Source organism: Adiantum capillus-veneris, chromosome 7 (assembly GCF_014529385.1).
Source record: "Adiantum capillus-veneris isolate H3 chromosome 7, ASM1452938v2, whole genome shotgun sequence".
NCBI classification, from domain to species: Eukaryota; Viridiplantae; Streptophyta; class Polypodiopsida; order Polypodiales; family Pteridaceae; genus Adiantum; species Adiantum capillus-veneris.
The window spans coordinates 153,977,703-154,001,240 of record NC_140937.1 but is presented as its reverse complement, the minus strand read 5'-3'; the positions used below and the strand labels follow the sequence as shown (position 1 = coordinate 154,001,240).

Sequence of the window (23,538 nt, the reverse complement as noted above, 5' to 3'; positions counted from 1 at the left end):
ATCCAACTCACCCACGGCATGTGAGCTGCCCTTGGACAGATTCGCACCTCTTCACACAGACTGAGAGGACAGACGCAGATGGGCAGCCACTACAATGGAGGACAGGATCTGTGAGCTTTGCGGCCGAGAGTCGGAGACAGAGGAACACTACATACGCAAATACACAGTAGACTATGACATACGGGGGAGGTATTAATATATTATGCCTCTTTCAACAAGGTTTCGGGCACCTTTGTCATGTCATGGAGTTGAAGACCAGAAATGCCTACAGCTTTTCATTTAATAGCTCCAAAGACGCGGCACAGCACCACTACGAGACAGGAGACCATCTCCATCAGAGGCACCCAGATAGAGCAAACCAGACCCCACACCCACCAGATCAGCAACAATAGAGCCACTCCGCCACATACCTCACACACACACACACACACACACACCCTGCGAGTCACACTTGACAGAGCCACCGCACTTTGTCGAGCCCGACGACCATGCCCACCAGGGTGACCACGAGAGACCCATATTATGGTCAAATGAGAGCTATCCTAGTGAGACATCAGAGACACAGCACCAGACGCCTCAGCAACAGCCATGGCCCACCTCATAGCCAAGCTCATGGGCTAATCTAAAGACCTGAGGAGAGAGTACAAGATCTCCCCCTTTCGATGATGAGATGACATCAGACATGGACGTAAGTTGGTACTTCTCTGATAGGCTACAACAGCCTTTTGAAGACGTTAACATATCTTTCTCTCTCTAGAATTACGGCATATTTTCCCTCTCTGAAGCAGGAAATGATTCTCTCTCTCTCTCTCTCTCTCTCTCTCTCTCTCTCTCTCTCTCTCTCTCTCTCTCTCTCTCTCTCTCTCTCTCTCTCTCTCTCTCTCTCTCTCTCTCTCTCTCTCTCTCTCTCTCTCTCTCTCTCTCTCTCAGAGAGTGGGCATGAGAGAGCATGGTACTCACAGGTCAGAGCATGGTTTGAGGGACACGGTCTTGACATGGAGAGCCTACCACCATTCCAGTACGACCCCCACTCACCATATGTTCACCTCTCTCGCATTGAGAGGAACTTGGTATTGAGACAGGATCTGTGGCAGCTATACACTAGGAGAGTCTGGGAGTCACCCGGCTTGGGGACGAGGATGTCAGATTACAGAGACCAGTTTCTCACCATATTGTCTGGGGGGTTCATACAGAGACCACGCTACATGGACACATATATGCCACATAGCTCACGGGTGGCGATTGGTCAGCTGAGAGTGGCTTCACACAGGTTAGAGATTGAGATCGGGAGACATACTGGTGTTCCCAGGGAGGAGCGAGTCTGCAGAGCCTGCACAGAGGAGGTGGAGAGTGAGGAGCGCTTTGTATGTAGATGCAGAGCATACACTGAGATCAGAGGCAGGTATGAGGCCTTATTCAGAGGACAGCCCACTCTCCGAGAGATCATGGACTCTCGAGATCAGAGACAGCTCGGACGGTTCTTACTAGAGATATAGAGCCATCCGGACACACTACTACAGCCACACACAGCTACACAGACAGAGGGGAGACAGTCGCAGCTCACAGACTTCTTTCAGAGGATTGCCGCCCCTCCCTTACCAGACACTCAGAGGGGAGTGACACTCCCACACGCGGAGGTGAGCCGAGCTAGACGACGACCACGAGTCACAGGCTACAGGGGCGCGAGCTCCCACCACCGACAGATCGAGGAGATCCGAGCCCGAGAGCGCCGTGCCACTAAGGACCGAGTGGCCCAGATGAGGGCCGACCCGACAACTTTCATCCGGGTAGCCTTGGCACCAGACCCGCCCATGTACCACATCTTACATCCCCCCATTAGTACAGGATGGAGCTAGATAGCTTGATGCATTCTCATGATTGTACTACCTTGAGCATATAGACATGCATATACCCCTAGAGATAGAGCTCCATCCCTCCTCAGATACCCCACTACCTACATTCAGTTCAGTTTTGTATCAGTTTTGTTTCATTTGTCTTTCCGATAGACGGATGACATACACACCATGTACATTTGATTTGTCTCATAGGCCGACTTCGGCCTGATATAGACGTTAAAAATCTTTCTTTCTCTCTCTCTCTCTCTCTCTCTCTCTCTCTCTCTCTCTCTCTCTCTCTCTCTCTCTCTCTCTCTCTCTCTCTCTCTCTCACACACACACACACACACACACACAGCGGAGTACCAGCAGAGGCCAGGACATGCCCCCTGTGTGACATCGAGCCTGAGACAGAGTTGCACTACACATGCCACTACCCCATCTACTACGAGATACGAGGCCACCATTCTCTAGAGTCATGTGGTACGAGGATCAGAGATGCCTAGGTTTGTTTTTGCTCGAGTTGTGCAAACACAGAGAGAGCCTGATAAGAGGAGAGGCTAGCCAGTCTCAGAGACAAATCACAGACTTCTTTAGAGCTGCCACTGGACACCCGAAGCAGTTACTACCACAGCAGAGGCACACTGATCGAACGAGCGGCTGAGCTGGGGAGATTTAGACCCCCACGACTGCGGAGGACTACACAGCATCAACGGAGGCTGCATCAGAGGATTCGGATCACTTTGGCTCGACATGCATGACAGCCGGTCAGACTACTAACCATGGAGGAGATTGATGAGATCCGCCAACGAGCATCGGCCAACGACCGATGCTGGATGTTCAGCTGCTTAGTGCACACCTAGCAATTTAGGATTCCATGGTATTTTATTTTGTCATTTTTTCATTCTGTCATTTTGTCATCTTGTTACTCTTGACTTTTTATCAGATCCACCACATTGTAACTTTCTGGTCTCATAGGTCACTTTGGCCTTTTGAAGACGTTAATATAACATTTCATTTCATGTCTCTCTCTCTCTCTCTCTCTCTCTCTCTCTCTCTCTCTCTCTCTCTCTCTCTCTCTCCACCGGTTTACTCCATATTGGGGTGAAGCAGGGCTGCCCGCTCTCTCCTACTCTATTTGGTATGTATGTGGATGAGGTTTCTGACTACATTGAGAGAGATGGTGATAGAGGTGCACAGCTGACAGGGACATGGATTCCACTATTGTTATATGTTGATGATATTGTGTTGATCTCCGACTCTTCGGAGGGGTTGCAACGTCACTTGGAGGCTTTGCATAGATTTGCCCACAAAGTGGTTTGTCTGTCAACCTTGGTAAAACCAAGGTCATGGTATTTAATACCACCCCACAGTGGATCAGGAGGTCAACGCCCGCCTTCACATACAGCCAGGAGAAGGTGGAGTATACAGATGCTTACACTTACCTTGGAGTGGTTTTTAGTGGGCCAGCATTTTCATTGAGGAGTGCAGCAGAGACTAGATTGACCAGATCCCATGCAGCATTGGGTAGATTGGAAAGGATGTGTTCACAAGTTCAGTTTCAGGAGCGGACGAAGCTCTGGCTCTTTGACACTTTGGTGGCTTCTGCATTGCTTTATGGAGCTCAGATTTGGGGACCTGCACTGGATCATCACGGGAGGACATGCCGCAATGATGGATGGGGGGACATGGAGAAGCCTCTGGTCTCTATGATCTCGCGGCTCATTAGAGCCAAGGCTTCAGTACCACGTGCTATTGTACGAGCAGAGCTAGCTGCCCCCCACTAGTGGTTGAGGCGCTCACCAGATCTGTCTCCTTCATACACCGCATGTGGGAACTTCCCAGAGACAAATATGCACGCCTTGCACTTGAGTCCTTTCGACAGTTAGCCATGCAGGGAGATACAGCATGCTGGTATGGGGAGATGACATCATGGTTTCAAGCGCATGGGTTCAGCATAGACAGATTGCCTCCCTTCAGTACTCACTGGATGCACCCTCTCTGACTCTTACACAGTGCGAGATCACCAGGCTCATTCACCAGGACTTGACTCAGCTAGACACCAAGAGGACATGGATACAGCCAGCACAGGAGCTGGGCACGAAGATGGCTTTCTACAGAGAGCATCTCCTCCAACTTACGGAGGATGGTTTTGTGACGAGGCCCAAATACATGGACACCCACTTGTCTCATGGGATACGATGTGCTATTGGCCATATACGCACATCATCACACCAGATGCGGATCGAGACCGGGAGATACAACGGAGTACCGACAGAGGCCAGGACATGCCCCCTGTGTGACATCGAGCCTGAGACAGAGTTGCACTACACATGCCACTGCCCCGTCTACTACGAGATACGAGGCCGCTTCCATTGCTTGTTCAGAGAGGGCTTTGGACCTTTCTCTAGAGTCATGCGGTACGAGGATCAGAGATGCCTCGGTTCGTTTTTGCTCGAGCTACGCAGACACAGAGAGAGCCTGATGAGAGGAGAGGCTAGCCAGTCTCAGAGACAGATCACAGACTTCTTTAGAGTTGCCACTGGACACCCGGAGGAGTTACTACCACAGCAGAGCTCGTCGCTTTACACCAGAGGCATACTGATCGACCGAGCGACTGAGCTGGGGAGATCCAAACGCCCACAACTACACAGGACTACACAGTATCGACGGAGGCTGCATCAGAGGATTCGGATCACTTTGACTCGACATGCACGACGCCCGGTCAGACTACTGACCATGGAGGAGATTGATGAGATCCGCCAACGACCGATGTTGGATCTCCTGTGATCTAGCTATCCCAGCTAGTTGTTTAGCTGCTTAGTTCACACCTAGCAGTTTAGGATTCCATAGTATTTTATTTTGTCATTTCGTCATTCTGTCATCTTGTTACTCTGACTTTGTATCAGATCCACCACATTGTAACTTTCTAGTCTCATAGGTCACTTTGGCCTTTTGAAGACGTTGATATAACATCTATCTATCTATCTATCTATCTACATACTGTGCATTGCTTCTACTGCCATCACGTGGTTGGGGGGGGGGAGTTAGGTGTGTTCACACATCGCATGTTGAAAGGGATGAAAATATTGGCTTCTAGGGTTAGCTTTAAGGCCCTTGGGGCCTATAAAACAACCCCTCAAGAGCTTGCATATAATGCACTATATGCACTGAGTCATTGAACTTCTTGAACCTTCATACAACTTCAAACTAATAAACAAATATCCACGGGGGGGTGCTGACAGTGGCAGTTTAGGGCCATTGAAATCTCTTATGCAAAAGCATCCCGCAGCCCAATCCATAAACTTCTCTCTTTCTACGTTCACTATTATTTCAGTTCAGATTGTTCTGTTGTTAAGCATAAAGGTAATCATTGCCAATTCTGGTCATTTACAGGCATATTCTCTTGATCACTAGTCCACAGTGGTTACAAGTATCTTCAGTTGCAATTGATACACAAATCCTGTGAAGCCTGACAAACTTGATTTAAATCTCAACGTACAAGAAAGTCAAAAACGTGCGGTTGAACTACATGCAAGCAAGGTAACCATGCTTCCACTTTTTAGCTCAAATAAGAGCCCAATCAGTGATTTTGCCTGTACCTGTGAACATATGCGTTGGCATCTCCAGGGGGGTCGTACTGTAATATATGTGTGACCTTTGGAATATCCAGACCCCTTGCAGCTACGTCTGTACAGAGCAGAAGGGCTGAATTCTCTTTGTTGAATTCAAGAAACGTTTCTGTTCGCTCTTGTTGCGACATGTTGCCATGCAAACGAAAAACTTTGCCATTGATTAGGCCCCCTGTCGTGACTTGTTCCTCTCTTGGAGAAAAATCCAAAAGAAATCAGTTAAAGAGCATAGTGAAAGTCCACCGAATCACAAGTAGAAAGGAATACAACTACCTGAACAAGAAACATTAAAACTTGTTCAAAAAAATTCCATAAATGCATATAACGTTTTGGTGCTCTTATCGGTTAGGAGAAAGAAACCTTATGACTGCTAGACCTGTCCAGCCACGTGTGTAAAACAACCAGCAGACTCACCAACCGCAAATTGCATGGCACTGCAACCAAAATCAACACAAAATGAAATCCTCACGAACAAGAGATACAGACCAAAAACTCCAGTTTTAATTACACATGACATAAACACAAACTTTGAGAGCTCTCCACCTGACACAAAATTTTGGGCAAGCTGCATTGGCACGCTATATTCCAAGGGATTCCTTCCAGCATTACACTTTGGAGAGTCATTCAAATTAGCAGAAACTTTCTCTACTCTGGAAGATGCACTGGCACTTGGCTCTTCTTCATACTGTAGAGGTTCTGAAAAGCCAATTCTTGCTGGGTTTTGCAAGCTTAACGATGCAAGCTCCATCACTTCATCACCCAATGTGGCAGATAGCAGTAAATGTTGTCGGACAATGCGTCGACTGCTTGACTGGTTTTTTGAACTGACATGTTGAAGGGAGTCTAGGAACGATAAGATGCTTTTTATATCTTTTCCAAAGCCAAGATCTAGGAGCCTGCAACATAGAGAAATGAAACAAAAGCAATCATCAACCATATCGAATGTAAAACTACAAAAAAATTAACTGCATAATACCATTTGAGCATCTCTAAAATACACTAAATGAAAAGGGTGTCATTCAAAGGAGCTCACACTATGCAACATTAATTTAGAAGCTCTTCACAATTCTAGTTCTGTTCAGAGTGTAAAACGTGGTAGGTAAAGTGATTGAAAAAGAGTGCCTCCATGAAATTCTTATAGTATAAAGTAGGACATGCTGGCAATCCAATGCTACATGACCATACACACAAAGTTCAAGACATGCACACGAGCATAACATTGCATATGCCGGTCAATCACATCAGTATGTTGTAAATGCCTCTGTCTGTCAAAACCCAGAAGCACGCACAAATAATTATTGCTATGTCATCGTTTACCTGTCAGCTTCATCAAACACAATCCACTGCAGATTTTTATAGCAGAAGGATGATGTATTCTGCAAGTGATCCAGTAAACGCCCAGGAGTGGCAACCAAGATTGTGATACCTGAAGATGAAAGGTGCACATAATGAGACTAAGATGCTGGGTATTAAAATACCAGTCCCTGAAAAATCATACTCTTAAGTTCGTGTCCAACATCAAAACCAAAGCTTTATTTCTGTACTGCGATTCCAAAGAATTTTTTATTAGTTGGAAGATTCAGATAACAAAGATGCTTCAAGTGATATCCATGCAGATTTCATAGACCTTGCAGTAATCTTTGCAATTAGTGACTCTTGGACAACAAAGTCAAGACACTTAAGATAGTATCTCTTTCAAACATTATGTGGTAAGAGTCACTCATGGACAAGTAAGATTCCCAATGGGTAACAAGTTTCAACATCTTCGCCTTTGTGGTGACAAATATTTCCTTGGGCCCAATCGCACCAGCCATAGAAATGAAATGAAATGAAATGTTGTATTAACGTCTTCAAAAAGGCCAAAATGACCTATGAGACCAAAAAGTTACAATTGGTGAATCTGATACCATGTCTGAGTACGGAAATTACAAAGTTACAGAGAACTGACACTAAAACACTAAGGAGAAAGGAAATGCGGGGGGGGGGGGGGGGGGGGGTGTTGGTTGTGGGTTCAGATGAAATCTCTCATCAGTCGCTGTCGGATCTCATCGACCTCCTCCATGGTCAGAACTCTGGTTGGGCGTCTTGCATGTCAAGCTAAAGTGATATGTACCTTCTGTTGCAGCCTTCATCGGTAGTGGGAGACCCCCCGAGGTCGTGGACGTCTGGATCTACCAAGTTCAGTGGCTCGGTCAAGCAGTGTACCTCTAGTATGAGTAGGCTCTGAGATCTGACATAATGACTGCTCCGTTGGCTCTCCTCTATCTGGTGTAAATAAATTTGTGATTCCTCTCTGAGACTGTCTTTCCCCTGATGTCCTCAGCAAGCTCTCCCTAAGTCTGCGCAGCTCTAGCAGGAACAATCCGAGACACCTCTGATCCTTGTATCTCATGACCCTAGAAAAAGGTCCGAACCCTTCTCTGAATAGATAGTGGAAGCGGTCGCGTATCTCATAGTATGCCGGGCAATGACGTGTACTGCAGCTCTTGTCTCTGGCTCTAAGATACATAGGTGACATATCCTGGCTCCTGTCGGCACCCCTCGATATCGGCCAGTCTCGATCTGGAGCTGATGTGAGGATGTGTGTATATGTCTAATAGCGCATCTTATCCCATGAGATAAATGTGTATCCATGTATGCAGGCCTAGTCACAAAGCCGTCCCCGTGAGTTGGAGAAGAAGCTCTGTCACCAGGAGGTGTATTTTCTTGTTGCCTTCCGTAAATAAGTACTAGATATATTTATTTTATTTTTACTTGTTTGTCCCGGAACCCTTGAAAAGGTGCAAGTGGACATTGCATGGCCAGTGTGAAACGGCTGCAGCCAAATGGGTTTCTCACATCGGGGATCTAGGTCGGTCAGACAGGGACTGCCCGGGCCAGTTAGCACTGAATTCTGATGAGTATGGAAGCTCGTGTGCGCCAAACTGGAGTTAGATGTTGGTCAAATGGTAGTCTTCAATGATGGTCAGGAGACCGATAGGGACGCCATGGAAGCATCTCCTAAAATTTAGGGAACTGCTATTTTTTACCAGAAAATGTGTTCGCGTCATTAGCTCTGGAATGACAAGGGGAACATTTTATTGCTCTGCTGCCAAGTCAACTGACGCACCAGTTGAGATATTTTTAGCAGGGAAAGCCCAAACTCGGAAATTGGGCGACGTGTCAGCCTATGAGCGATTCTGCCACTCTGGGAGGCAAAAACGAGTTGCATATCAACAAAGGGGGCGCCATTTTCAGCCTCAAGTGGATTGTAGCAGGTACAGAAGCTATGGAATGCTTACCTTGCCCTCTATGCACAGTATGGTGACGGGAGTGATGCCCCGCACGCTACATACTGCTCTCTTTCTCCCCTACGTACAGTATGTTATGCCCCACTAGTGGGCTTCTCATTTGACCTATGTACAGCTGTGGGGAAATATGCTTTCATGCCGAGGCAAGAGCCTCTTTGCACAGGAACCGGTGTAGCTAGCTGCTGCACCAAAGCAGGTCCACGAGAGGGTGATAACCTCTCGATTGCGCAGTAAATTCAGCACTGTTTGCTTGCTGTTTTTTACTTTGTTTTGAGACTGTTTTGTGCCCGGGATGCTTCCAGAATCAAGGGGCACCAAGCCCAAGGTGCAGGGAACAATGTAGGGACCGTCATGTGCCCAAATCAGGTCAAAAACAGGACTGAACCAGAAATTACAGCGACCTGGAATTTACTGTTTTGTGCTCCCGACTGAGGGATAACGCCAGTGGGATAGAGTCCTGAGCTTGGAAACTGATTCGGATTAATTTCGGTACCGTTATGCTGTCGAAATTCTGCCGAATCTGGAGCGTACTAGCTCGATGCACGTGTTATCTTCTAGGGACTCTCTTTTTGTAATTCCCTCTCTCTAAATTAACGAAATACCGAAAGGGGCGCCAGTCTTTGGGGCCTACAGGGTGTCGGTCTCGTGTGCGCAGTGACATTCTAGTCGCTGGACGCAACTGTGTTCTCTTCCCTTCTCAGTGCTCTGTGTAAAGTTAACAGGTAATTGAAATAGTACCGCCCTCTACGTTGTATAGGCCGGTTATAAGCTCTCTATAGAAGGCCATCTTCGTGCCCAACTCCTGTGTCGGTTGTATCCATGTGCTCCTAGTATTTAGCTGAATCAGATCCTGACGTATGAGTGGTGATCTCTGTCCGTGTGAGAGACAGGGAGGGTGCATCCAGGGAGTATTGAAGCGAAGGTAATCTATCCATGTTGAGACCATGCTATTGAAACCATGATGTCATCTGTCCATACCAACATGCTGTATCGCCTTGTAGAGCTAGTTGTCAAGATGACTCCAAGGCAAGCCGCGCGTATTTGTCCCTGGGGAGATCCCATAGACCATGCATAAAGGAAACTAATCTTGTCAATGCCTCCACCACGAGAGAGGGGGGGGGGGGGGGGGGGGGGGCTAGCTCGGCTCGGATTTGAGGCCTTAGCCTGAATCATCCGAGCGATCATAGAGACCAGAGGCCTCTCCATACATCTCCATCCATCTGTGTTGCCAGATCTCCCATGGTGGTCTACTGAGGGTCCCCATACCTAAACTCCATAGAGCATAGCTGGAGTCACTAGAGTGTCAAAAAGCCAAAGCTTTGTTCGCGGTTCCTGAAACTGAACTTGCGAACAAATCCTCTCCAGTCCTCCCAAAGCTGCATATGCTCTCGTCAGTCTAGTCTCTGGTGCTCTCCTTAGTGAAAACACCGGTCCACCGAAGACTACCCCAAGATAGGTATATGCATCTGTGTACTCCACAATCTCCTGGCCATACATAAATGTGGGTGCCTACCTCCTGACCCACTGTGGTGTAGTGTTGAACACCATAACCTTGGTTTCCCCCAGATTGACAGACAATCCACTGTCACGAGCAAATGTATGCAGAGCATCCAAATGACGTTGCATCCCCTCTGGGGAGTCAGAAATCAGCACAATATCATCAACATATAGTAACAGCGGAATCCATGTCCCTGCTAGCTGAGTCCCCCCTGTCCCCCTGACGCTCTACATAGTCCGAAAACTCATCCACATACATCCCAAAAAGAGTTGACAAACACAGTTTCTCCCATTCTTCTCTCGAACGGTAAAGTGCAATTACTATCTAGAAGGCCGCATGAGTTGCACAAAAGCTACCAAATACCTTACCTTCTTTTGAATGTCGTTTCCAACAAACTCCAAATTCAAACTCGTTTGAGATTGTTGAGTTCAAAGGTCATCTCCTGGGTTCCCGGTTGGGGGGGAGGGCTTCTTTGTGGCTATGCCCGGCCTTTTGTGAGGCTCATCTTCTGAAGGTAGGTCTTGGGCAGCGCCCACTACATGTTCAGTATGGTCACTTGTAGGCCTCTAGATGAGGGGCGTTTTTTCGTAGGCACTATGACTTTCCATATTCCCATTCTGTGGGCCATGGAGGATTTTTATGGGGTCCGGCAGCCTAGGACCATCCCTATCTAGGGGAATCAAGTCCCCCCATTTCAGGCAAATTGTGTGGAGCCCCTTTACTCTCCTGTTGAGCAAAGTTTTCCCACAAGGCTTGTCTACACTCTCTCACTCTTGCTTCTCTCTCTAGTGTTGTTTTGTCTCCTCTTCTCTGTGTTAAGAGGAAACAAGGGACTGGTATAAAGAGTCATATTGTGAGGGAAGCTTGGCCAAAAGTAGAGTAGCCATGTCCTCCGAGGTGACCACCTTGCCACAAACAGCAAGCTCGTCTTAAAGCTGCTGCATAGAGAACTGTGAGGACTACTAGTTGAGTAGAGCCTTCTCAAGAGCAAGGATCCGGCCAGGAGTAACCGCCTCATACAGGTTGCAAAGGTAGTCAGTCCCAAACCTTATGTGCTGATCGAAATGATGTAAGAAGTGAAATCACAGAATTTGCACAATTGATGCAAAGTTAGGAAAACATCCTATGATTGAGTACAACCATGGCTTGTGGAACAACCGATGATGAAGTACCAAATTCAATACACAATAAGCTAGCTCAAGAGGTAGGAGTCACCAATGTAAAAGTAGTTGAGAAAGCCGAAATAGGACACGTGGCATTGTTGCGGTCCATAAGCCAATCCCGCAAGTCGGTCGCCATAAAAAAACCATGATTATCTTCCAAACCATAAAGTTTGAGCCATCCAACTTCTCCGACGGGTGAAAGATCAACATTCCGTTGCCGAATGTACATAACTGCAAGGAAAATATAAGTACATCAAAAAATCTTAAAGGTCTCGCAAAATAGAAGCACGGGATCAAGGAAATCCGGAAGCCACGCCCAAGGAACGAAGTAAAGCCGGTGCGAGGATGGAGAAGTAACCGCAATCGAGCCACAAGGTCCAAGAGATCATAAAGAGAGCAAGCGCATCCGTCCAATGTCAACACAACAAGTGGGGACTGGTAGCACAAGCCAAGGCCGATGATAGAGCAATTCCAAAGTGCAAAATTATGAGCGCAGAGAGAGAATGGACAGCTGAAAATAGCAAACTTCAAGAATCCATAAGCCAATGTCGAGGTCACACAAGACAAAAGCAGCCCGGAAAGAGGAAACTCCCACCGAAGCCGAGGCCGAGACTTGAGAGGCCAACACGAGAGATTCTGAGGTTGCACGTCAAGGAAGAAGGTGCAAAGAGAGAGCGCTGCTAAGGAGATACTTGTGGGAGAGTGTGTGGGAGTGGAGCATTGCCAAAAGAAGCAAGTAGTTTGCACGCATAGAAGTTTAAATGCTAATACACCAGCGTTTAAAAAACTCAAGGACCGACGTTTAAACTTTTGAACACTAAGATGTGGTAAAAGAAGGCTAAGGCTAAAGATGCTAACACTAAGGCTAGCCCAAAAGCAATGGCGATCGAGGCAGAGGCAGAGAGCCCTTGCGAGGGAAGGCGAAAAAGCGCTCGCAGATCTCAAAGGGGAAGCACCTATTGCTCTAATACCATCTCTGAGTATGCAACAGAAGAAGAAACACGAACACGGGAATGTGTGTGTGTGTGTGTGTGTGTGTGTGTGTGTGTGTGAGAGAGAGAGAGAGAGAGAGAGAGAGAGAGAGAGAGAGATGAAATGAAATGTAATGTTATATTAACGTCTTCAAAAGGCCAAAGTGACCTATGAGACCAGAAAGTTACAATGTGGATGATCTGATACAAAGTCAGAGTAACACACACACACACACACACACACACACACACACACAGGTGAAGCCGGCGACTCAATAATTCTAAAGACAATGATATAAGATGATCGGTATGTGGATTGAGGCTGCACTGATATAGTGAGCCAACTATGGCAAAACCCCTAAAAATATCCAGCACAAAAAAAATCCACAAAACTGGGAATAAATAAAATGGTAAAATGTGTGGTGCTAACCCTATGTGTGCCTAGAATCCCTACCAGAAGGGTAAAAGGGTGGCCAACCCACAACCAAGGACCTGAGTGCACGTGAGAAAAGTAATAAGCATGAGTGCAAGCATCTAGAAGGTGAACATAAAGCTCCTAACAAAAGAGAGTTCTCACAATGGAGATGGCACATCAATGACACATTGGCTAATTCTTTTGAGCATTTGAGGAGGCCTACTCATGATGAGGAGTTGTAGGAGTTACTTATAAGGAAGCGTCGTGGTGTTGGTGTTACTAAAGAGAGAGGGAGGATAAAACAAACCGACGGAGCCCAATCAACCCTCTCAAGGGCCCCCACACCGTTACCCATGTCATATTTGCTTTAGATTTGAGTAATTGGAATGTGCACAAATGCAATACTGCCATTTATTCTGGCCATTATTGCAACTCCATAGCTGAATTCTTGCATGAGATGAAAGATGTCACAAACTACTGGCGTGTCAGGGCACTAAAGACCTGGGCCTTGCAAATCCCGGCAGGGGGACCTAAACCCTAAGAGAAGAAGCAGAAGAAGAAGAAGTCTCACCAACTTACAATTCCTCGCCGAGTGTGGCCTAATTTTAAAAGAAGTTCCCACCAACTTATGTGCCTCATCCAATGGGGGCCCAAGAGCCTAGGGCCATAAATAAAGCATGACCAGCACACACTCACAAACTCTCTAGCGTAAAAATTGATGATGTGGCAGTTGTACGAACGCCCTGCGTTTTGCCCTGACTGCCACGTGACACGATTTCGTTAATCGCGTCCACTGCTGATGACGCGGCATATTGTACGGACAACCCTTTTGCGCAAGCTTTTGGAAATCAGATGCTTTAAAAACTTGATGCTTTTCATGTATTGCTTTTGGATAGGCCTAGGGCTTTTAAATATGTACCATGGGCTCAATCTTTGGCACGTTTCCATGTGGAAGTGCAGAGAACAGAATACCAAGTTGTACTGAGTTCAAGCAATATAAAGAAATACCGAAAGGGGTGCTAGGGTTTGGGGCCACTTCTCTCTTGGGGTGGAACTCCGCCACTCCCCGTCTTGTGTGTCCTGCATCTCTTTCCGTTGAGTTGTTATTTTAAGTGCTTAAAGTTGTTCAGTCTATTCTTTTCCGTTAGCAAGTGGTGTCCACCCGTTACAGTGGTATCAGAGCTCCAATCGTGTGCTTTTCTAAAAGCATACCGATCCTTCCAAGTGCAATCAGAATGGAATTTATAAAGTTGGATGAAGAACAAAAGACACTCGAAAGAACCTAAAGAACTTGATGCTTTTAAAACTTGAGGCCCAGGGCCTTTAAATATGTGCCATGGGCTCATTCTTTGGCACGTTTTTGCGTAGAAGTGTAGAGATAGGAGTACCAACGTTGTACTAAGTTCAAGCAATATAAAGAAATACCGAAAGGGACACCAGGGTTTGGGACCAGTGCTCTCTAGGGGTAGAACTCTGTCACTCCGCGTCTCGTGCGTCGTGCATAGCTTTCAGTTCAGTGTTATTTGAAGTGCTAAAAGTTGTTCAGTTTGTTCTTTTTCCGTTGGCACGTGGTACCCTCCTGTTACATTGGTATCAAAGCTTCAGGCATGTGCTTTTCTGAAAGCATACCTGTCCTTCAAGAGCAGACAAAGCAAGAAGGCGCTTCCAAATTTTACAGAAATGACTTTCTGTTCTCGAGAGAAAACCAGACCGAGTTGGATGAAGAAGAAACGACACTCAAGAAAGAACCTAAAGAACCTCTCACATATGTTTTTATCAAAGAATGTTCGTGTCCCTGCCCAAACTTACTAGCCACTCTCATCCGCTTCCAAATTTTATAGAAATGATTTTCCGTTTCTCGAGAGAAAACCAAACCGAGTTGGATGAAGAAGAAAGAACCCAAAGAACATCTCTCAGATGTTTTTATCAAAAAACCTTGGAGTCCCTGCCTCGGACTTACTAGCCACTCTTCGTGCGCTTCCAAAGTTTATAGAAATGGCTTTCTGTTTCTTGAGAGAGAACCAAACCGAGTTGGATGAAGAAGAAAGAACCTAAAGAACATCTCTGAGATGTTTTTATCAAAGAATCTTCGAGTACGTGCCGCGCACTGACCAGCCACTCCACCCTTAGTCCATCGCGCATCGGGCACGCTCCCATCTTCATCGCTCTGTCTTAAGGGGCATAAGCATAGTCACAGGGGATGCCCATTTTTGGGCTTCCCGTCCCCACTTGCCGTCCCGCCCTCTTTTTTGCACTAAAAATCCATTTGAGCCCCGTCCCCCATCCCTGGGACGCGTTCCTTGTGACTATGGGCATAAGCCATAAAGAACCCAAGACCACTTGATGCGAGCATATTTTGATCCGACAATTTTGAAAAACTAAGCTTCTGGCACAGTTTGGGGAGGGGGGGGGGGGGGGGGAAGTACCATCACCGCTACAAGAACACTATTTGTCCAAGCCAATTTGGACCATTCAAGAGGTTATGGGACATGCTACGATCGGCTACAACTTTATGGATGAAACCTAACCCTAATTTTTTGTCACAAAGTGATGACATGGCATGACCACGTGGAAGAGAAATGGCCAAGTGGACAAGAAAAACTGAACTGACCAACTTGAAGAGCTTACGGAGCACACGTCGTGGAACTCTGAAGCTGATTTCCGTAAAACGCATTGACATGCTGATGTGAGAGACTGTACAGATTTCCGAAAAATGGTTAAGTGGACAAGAGAAACTTAACTGACCAATGTCGAGGCACTTAAGAGTAGTTGCATATCCTCTGGTTGCACATAGCATGATCATCAGCATTACAGTCAGTAGCCATCATGAGCATTTTACAATGCACAGAACCCATTTTCTCTATTTTAGACATTTTTCACTTATTATTAAAAAGTGACTTTGTTGGGAAAGTGAGTAGGGCAAATTTGCTAGTCTCTTTAAAAGAAACCTAGCGCTAGCACTTTCTGGTAGAAGAGGCAGCAGATACCCAACAACTTGCAGTGCACCTTCTCAGCAAGACCGGCAGGACAACCTAGCGTTTTACAGCCAACAAGACCACCTAGCGTTTTCTACAGCAGATCAGCCTTGGCGTTTCTGCAGCAGAGGAGCTAGCGTTTTTAGAGATCACAGAACAACCTGGCGTTTTTGCATTTGCAGATTCACATCAACGTTTGCAGATTCCCGACAATAGGATCAACCATTGCATCAGCGTTTTCTGTTTTCAGCCCTTAATCTCCACAATAGCAGCCCCTAACCTCGCAGGTCTCACCTTCCCGCAGCAGATCCTCGCCGCACGGTCAGATCAGCCAGCATTTCCAGTTTCAGCCCGCTGTTCGCAGATTTCAGCATCTATGTTTTCAGCGCATCGTCATCGCGTCGTCACCATCGCCGTCCTCGCCGACACATTGTCAAAATTCAGCACATAGCAGATTTTCAGATTTCAGCCCCTAGCGTTACCAGTTTTCAGCCCGTCTCGTCCCGTCATCATTGTTATCGACATCGTCGGCAAGTCCATTGCATCTAGAGCATTGTACCAGATTTGTGCAATCAATAGAATAGACCTCTCTCGCCATAGAGAGTGGGGCCCTTGGAGGAGGGTTTGACAACATTCTGGTGTCGTATTCTCTCTCTCTCTCTCTCTCTCTCTCTCTCTCTCTCTCTCTCTCTCTCTCTCAGCACCTTCATTCACAGTGTTTTTCCACTTTGTTTGTGATCATTTGCACTCTCTCACTAAAGGAACGGGAAGGCTCTCCCTTCCATAAGTAAAAGGAACCCTTGAGCACAGTTCGGAGCACTCATCTTGAGCAAAGTTCAACATTCACATCCGCAGCACCTTACAAATAAGGTTTTGAAAGAGTGCCATTGTCCATCCTTTTTGGGCCATCGTGGCAAACACCACCTTGAAAGGTGTGGAGCAGTTTTTCTATTGGCTCAAAAAGGACGTGGATGAATTTGTTCGCAATTGTTTGATATGCCACAAGGTCAAGTTCGATAGGCATAAGGCACGTGCAACCTTTACCTATACCTAGCCGACAATGGGAAAGTATAGTAATGGGTTTCATTTTTTATCTCCCCAAGACTGAAAGTGGGCATGATGGCATTTGGACAGGCATCGACAGATTTAGCAAGCAGGCTCATTCTGTTCCGATCAAGAAGACAGTTAAGCCAAATTATTTGGCTAAACAATTTGTCTCGCAGATATTTTGACTACATGGCATGCCTCAGTCCATAGTTTTGGATAGAGATCCCCGTTTTACAGGTTTGTTTTAAAGGGCAATCTGGGGGTACACAGTTACAATTCTCGTCCACAGACAAATGGGCAATTGAAGACAGCAAATTCAGTGGTTCTAGACTTGTTGAAGTCTTACATCTCTGATCAGAAGGCTCCATGGGAGAAGTATTTGCCGTTGCTGGAGCTTGCCTACAACAACACAGTACATACGTCTACGGGGAAGACGCCATTTGAAATTATTGAGGGTGCTAAGAAGGTTCCACCTATTCTAAGCACCAAGGATAAGATTTGAAGCAGATCAGTACGTTCAGGATGTGGACACTACTTTTGCTATGGTGCACGAGGCGTCTCAAGCACGGCATAAGAAGGTAGCAGACAAGGATCAACGTGACTTGCAGCTGAAGGAGGATGATTAGGTGCTTTTACAGTTTGAAAAGGCACGACTACGGAAACGAAAGGGTAAGGAGCGACTTTTTCCAAAAGCGATCATGTGAACCTTTCAGATTCAACAGAAGATAAAAATTGTATCCTTCAGACTGAAGTTACAATGTAACACACCGCCTACGCTACTGTCAGTGTCGGCGGGTGCCCACTTGCGGAAACTGAACTGAAATGAATGTGAGAGAATGTAAATGTAGATAAGAAAATGAGAGAGAGAGAGAGAAAGAGAGAGAGAGAGATGGACTGCGGTAACGCAATTGCGTTACCCAACTGCTGTATTAGAGATCCAATACACGAACTGCTGGAATGCTGAAAACGCACGTGCGTTTCTTGACTATGGAGATGCGGGTACGCGGAGCGCGACTACTGGGTGAGAGTCCTTCGTGAGGAGGAAAACGCACAAGGCTGAATGCTTGAATGCTTGATGAATCAGGTTGGAAAGTGTAGGCTAAGGTTGCCTTATGTATGCCAGCATGGTTTTTGCCCGACCAACTTTTGGCAAAAACGACATTTTTATTTTAGCCTAATTATGAATGTTTATTTAATTATGCTCTAACTTGCTCGTCCGAACTCAGAATCGAGTTCCGAAACTTGCGGCTAACTGCTCCTTCTTCATAGCTCACTTGGAGACTCTCCAGAGTGGCATACGACAACTGAAGGATAGTCCTAAAATGCATGTGCGTGCACATAAAATGATTGTTAGAGCGTGTCATCGTGCATCGATAGGTGGTGCACGTGACATTCCCTCCTGCTTAAATTGACGGTAGGCGCATGGCGTCCAAGTAGTCCGCCAACAACTGTGGGTATTCCAAGAAGAATTCTTGGTCTAACCAAACTGCTTCATGCGTTCCTCGATCACTGAATTTGGTGAAGAACTGTCTCTACCTTCTTCCGGATCCATGCTTCCATCAATGAAGTAAAATTTGCTCCGACTCGATGACCTCTGCTTCGTCTAAAACTTCTGGTTGTTGTTCGTCAGTCACATCTTCCAAGGTGGACCAACATATGGCTTCAACCACGACACATGAAAAACATTATGCATCGTCCATGATGGGGGAAGCCGTAACTGAAATGAAACTGCATTTATTTCTTTGATGATAGGAAAGGATCCAAAGCTGCGGAAAGATATTTTTGGGCATCCTCTGCCCATCTGCTTCAATCTCTGCTTCATGATCCGAAGATATATACCCAATCCCCTACTTTGTAATGCACTTCCCTGCGAGATGTGTTGGCCTGCCGAGTGTAGGCCTCTTGTGCTTTTGCAATCCTGTCCTTGACTGACTCCACAATCTCTGTATAAGACTCAACCACACGGTTGGCCTCAATGGATGGAGAAATGATCCTCGTCAAAAGAGAAGAGAACCTTTTACCGAACACTGCTTCATACGGAGTTCGTCCAATACTTGATGAATAAGTATCATTCAAGATTGCCTGTACCAATGGCAAATGATGTTCCCATCGATTCTGTTGATCATGACAGTAGGCATTGAGTACATCAAAGGCTAGCTGATTGTAGATCTCTGTCTGTCCATCGGTCTGCGGGTGAAATGCACTCGAAAACTGCAACCGAGTACCAAAGTTGTCAAACAACGACTTCCAAAATTGTGAAGTAAACTTGGCGTCTCGATCAGATGTGATGGTCTTGGGCAAGCCAGCAATAGGATACCAAAACCGAATGAAGAGACGAGCGATCTCTTCTGCTGAAGATGTATGCTTGCACGGGATCAGCATGACAAACTTGCTGAAGCGATCCACAATGGTGAAGCACATAGTGTTCCTGCTAGGATGTGAGGCTGGAAGGGGTCCAACAAAGTCCATCGAGATGTCCTGAAAAGGACCATCTGGGATAGGTAAGGGTTGAAGGAGTCCTGCAGGTTTCTGATGTGAACTCTTCACCTTCTGACATACCTGGCACTTATGGACATAGTCGTATACATCCTTCCTCAAATTAGGCCAATAGAATGACCTCTCAAGCTTCTCCAAGGTACTGTTGATACCACGATGACCACCAACAAGTGAGTCATGAGCATCATGAAGAAGTGCTGCTCTCTGTCCTGCTGTGATGCAAAGTCGACCCTTGTATAAGAGCCAACCGTCCTGAATGGTGTAATGACCAGGCTCACCTGCCATGGCCAAATTGTAGGGAGCGCTAAACTCAACAGAGTCAGGATACTCCCCCTTCATGCAATCCAAATCCAGGCCCTGAATCTCCAATATTGTGGCTGGTTGAATGGCCTGTACTAAGCTGGACTTTCTGCTAAGAGCATCGGCAACTGGGTTGTGCTTTCCAGGCAAATACTCGATAATGTCACCGTACTGTTGGAAGATCTGGCTCCATCTGGCTTGGCGATCACTCCAATCGGCACTAGGCATGGTCTGAATCCATTTAAGGGCTTGATGATCTGTTTTGACTGTGAACTCTCTACCATAGAGAAAATGTTTCCAATGCATGAGAGCTGAAATGATTGCAAACAACTCTTTATCATAAACTGAATAGTTGTGTTGTGCTGTCACGTGACACATCCAACCCTATGTGTCCGTGGACAAGCTACAGCATAACAGGGTTCCGTCAGTCCAGTCAGTCTAGATTAGAAGTAATCTGGCACTTTTGTGAGTCTATTCGTAGACCGTGCATGCCCAGTCACTTAGTATAGATGCATATCCTCTGGTTGCACACAGCATGATCATAAGCATTCCCATCAGAATCCATTAGAATCAGTTAGGGGATTTTTCCAGTGCATTTAGCCTATTTTATCTATTTTTGACATTTTTCACTCATTAATTTAAGTGACTTTTGTTGGAAAGTAGGTAGGGCAAATTGGGTAAGAAAATATATAAGCAAACCAAGGTTAACCCTAAACAGCAGATGAGCCAGGAGAACAGTAGGCCATTGGCGACAAGTCCTCCCCTCTCTCAGCAAGAACCACCAAGCGACCTCTTGCCTTGGCGTTTTTCCCTCCCTCAGCCTAGCATTTTGCATCATCGCTAGCCATCCCTTTGCCTTGGCGATTTCAGCAGATACCGCGCAGCTCCACCCCTTTGCATCTAGCGTTTTCACCATCGCCAGCAGGACTGCCAATTCAGCGTTTTCAGCAGCAGATAAACCTGCGTTTTCAGCCCTAAAACACAGCAGCCATCAGCGTTTTCATCAAAGGAAATTCAGCCTTTTTTGCAGCCTAAATTCAGCCTCGAATTCCAGCGTTTTACTTGCAGCAGAATTCAGCAGTGAGCGTTTTTAAACAGCAGTTAGATCCACACAGTTTTCAGCCCTATTGTCGTCCTCGCCATCCCGGTTGTCATCGTCGACATAGCCTAGACTTGCATCAGTTTTCATGCATCATCATTGTACCCGTTTGTGCAATCAATCGTAGACCACTCTCGCCAACGAGAGTGGGGCCTTCGGAGGAGTGTTTTACAACGTCTCTGGTGTCGTATCTCTCTTCTCTCTATCTCTCAGTCTCATACACTTGCACACACAGTATCCACTCACTTTGTTCATGATCATAGCACTCTCCATTAAGAACGGAAGGCTCTCCCTTCCATAAGAACTAAAAGGAACCTTGAGCAAAATATGGAACACTCATCTTGAGAAAGTGCAACATTCATTCCGCTACACCTTACATGTGCACTATCCAATTTCTTGTTGTAGAAGGCTATGGGTCGTGAATCCTGCTGTAGTACTGCACCTATGGCTATGTTACTAGCATCGATGATGACCTCAAAAGGTTCTTCCCACGAAGCAATCTTCAAAACTGGGGCTGCGGATGCCAGCTTCTAAAGCGCATAGAAAGCCTCGAGAGACTTTCCCTCTACTGTTACTCTCTGGCGCATTGTCTTACATCCCTTGAGTAAATCTGTAAGTGGTGCTGCAATTTCTGAAAAATTCCTCATGTGCCTGCTGTAGGCCTGACAAAGACCCACGAAAGAGCGAATCTGCTGGGCTGTTTGGGGAATTTCCCAAGATAAAATGGCAGTGATCTTTTCGGGATCCAATCTGATGCCATCACTGCTGATGATGAAACCGAGGTAGGAAACCTCTTGTACCCCAAAGGTACTCTTCTTGGAGTTGACGTAGAATTGATTGTCCTCAAGAATCTAGAGAACTTTCTCTACATCCAACAAATGTTGCTCATATGTTGTTGAAAAGACCAAGATATCATCTAAGAAGATGAAGACACACTTCCCAATAAGTAGTGCAAATGCACGGGACATGTTTTTGTTGAATGATCCTGGAGCTCCTGTGAGGCCAAAGGGAATCACCACAAACTCGTAGTGACCACGCTCTGTTCTGAAAGCTGTTTTTGGAATGTCAGCTTCAAAAATCCGAATCTAGTGGTAGCCACTCTTCAAGTCGATCTTGGTGAAAAACTTTGCTCCATCCAATCGCTCCAAAATGCACTCGATGAGAGGCATTGAGAACTTGTTCTTGATCGTCAACTTGTTTAATGCTCTGTAGTCAACACACAAACGGGCTGGCTTATCCTTCTTTATGACAAAGAGGACGGGGGCGGTAAATGGTGAGGATGATGGGCGAATAAATCCAGCCCGTAAGAAGTCTGCAATCTGTGTCTCCAACTCCCCTTCTAATGCTTTTGACAGTCGTTAGGGAAATTGGTTGGGTGGTTCTGTGCCAGGAATGAGCTCAATCCGATGGTCCTCTGCTCGAGAGGATGGAAGCTTTTGAGGGAGGCCATCTCTCAGCATGATATGTTGAAATCGGGAGATGAGTGCCTACATCCTAGGTTCCAAGCCTGGATGAGCTGGGGTGGTGTCTGTTCCATGTATGGAGCTTACCTAGCTTAGGGCATGAGAAGTGGAATGTGTTGGAGAGACCCGAACATACAGTAATGCACATTCAGCGCCCTTTCGAATGGCTCGCTTTGCTTGCAAATGCGAGATAATTGGGATACCTGGTATACTCCTATCACATGTGATAGTGACTGGGGAAGGTACACCTTCAGTGATGAAGAACGTGCCTGACTTACTATCAATGAGTGGGACATGAGTAGTCATCCAAGGATTCCCAATGAGCATGTCGCAACCTGTGAGAGGTGAGACAAGGAAGTCTCGCTCAACTGGTGCTTGCTGAACTAAGAACTGTACTTTGGTTGCTATCTGAGTGATTCGTGTGCGGATGCCAGGTGTGAATGCATCCACATCCAAATCAAAAAGCTGCATGGTGCACTGCAACTTGGTAGCTAGTTGTGGAGAGATAAGATCCTCCTCACTACCTGTGTCACAGAGAATGGTGAAACTGTGGCCCTTGGCAGAGCCATATGCACGCAATAACCCTAGGCATGTGGGATGCCCTCCTGCTTATCGTCGAGCACAACCTGGGGTTGTCGAAGATTGGGTACATGTGCCACTGATGGCGTGCTCGAGGATGTTGGGGTTTTTGAAGCTGGGGATGCTGCAACTACGGAAGTAGAGGCTTGCTGTCTTTCCTTCCATTTCGCACAATCTTGCTTTCGATGCCCTTTGACATGGCACCCAAAGCATCTCTGCTCAGCCATATAGGCCTTCTGCTCCTCCGGTGAGAGCTAGCCACCGATAACACCGGCCTTTGACTTTTCGTCCAGAGTCACCTTAGGCTTGGTGGGAGTGTTTGGCTTAGCGGTTTTGTTGGCTTGACTCTCCCCATTTGTTTGCTGCGAGGAAGTACTGCTGGTTGGTTGTTTTGGCTTACCATTGTTAAGCTCCAACTCCTTGTTCTGTGCTAATGCCAATGCTTCCTCGTAGGTTGCTGGTTTGAGGTTTCTGACACCGTACTTGATTGAGGCATCCAACCCTCGGCTGAAGGCTCGTAGCTTTTCCTTTTCTGTGGATCCAATCTGCTGAGCCAAGGTGAGAAGCTTGTTGGAATAGCTCAAAACGGGCATGCCTTTCTGCTTGAGTTCGGCAAACTCATCTTCCAATGCAGTAAGGTACTCTGGGGAGAAACCGTTGCTTGAAGTCGGAGACAAAGATGTCCCATTGAAACTTCATTGTATGCGACAAGGGGTCTGTATGCTTGTCGGCCCAATGCTGCCACCATGTGATTGCCTCACCTGTAAGATGTGGA

The 23,538-nt window shown here is 46.5% G+C and overlaps 1 pseudogene across 1 annotated transcript in view; it reads right to left on the bottom strand.

Moving 5' to 3' along the window:
- Positions 1–23,538, bottom strand: part of LOC147454849 (DEAD-box ATP-dependent RNA helicase 17-like) — an 87,558-nt pseudogene that overhangs the window by 58,885 nt on the left and 5,135 nt on the right. The window contains exons 5-8 of the transcript XR_015188703.1: positions 6,785–6,893; positions 6,011–6,363; positions 5,828–5,901; positions 5,438–5,740 (exon numbers count right to left, since the gene is read on the bottom strand). The product of XR_015188703.1 is annotated as a DEAD-box ATP-dependent RNA helicase 17-like (transcript). The remainder of the gene's footprint in view (positions 1–5,437; positions 5,741–5,827; positions 5,902–6,010; positions 6,364–6,784; positions 6,894–23,538) is intronic.